This window comes from Penaeus monodon, chromosome 33 (genome assembly GCF_015228065.2).
Source record: "Penaeus monodon isolate SGIC_2016 chromosome 33, NSTDA_Pmon_1, whole genome shotgun sequence".
Lineage (NCBI taxonomy): Eukaryota > Metazoa > Arthropoda > Malacostraca > Decapoda > Penaeidae > Penaeus > Penaeus monodon.
In genome coordinates, this window is record NC_051418.1 from 12,482,295 (window position 1) to 12,482,818 (window position 524).

Genomic DNA, 524 nt, shown 5'->3' on the forward strand with positions numbered 1-524 from the left:
ACCGACCAGGAAAAAAGGGGGGATTCCCCGGGGGAAGGGGAAAGGCAGAGGCATCCTGCATTAAAAAGGGAAAACCCAGCCGTATGCTAAGCCGTACCCAAAAGGCCAAGGTTACGCGGCAAAGAGGGCAGAGAGACAGAGAGACAAATATAAAGAGGGGGAGGAAGACAGGATGGGTAGAGGGATAGGAGGAGGGGGAGGAAGAAAGGAAGAAGAGGAAAGGGAGAGAGAGGGAGAGAAGGGAGGAGAGAAGAGAGGAGAAGAGGGGAGAGAGATGAGAGGAGAGAGGGGGAAAGAGAGAGAGAAAGAGAGAGGAAAAGAGGAGAGGGAGAGAAGGACGAAGGAAGAGAGGGCGGGAGGGAGGGAGTTAAGGAAGGATGGAAAAAGAGGAAGGAAGAAGAGGAAGGAGGAAGGGAAGAGAGGAAGTGAAGGAAGAAAGACAGGATGGAAAAAGAAAGAGGGAGGGAAAAAAGGAGGAGGGAGAGAGGGAAGGAAAAAAGGAGGGGAGGACGAGAAGGAGAGAC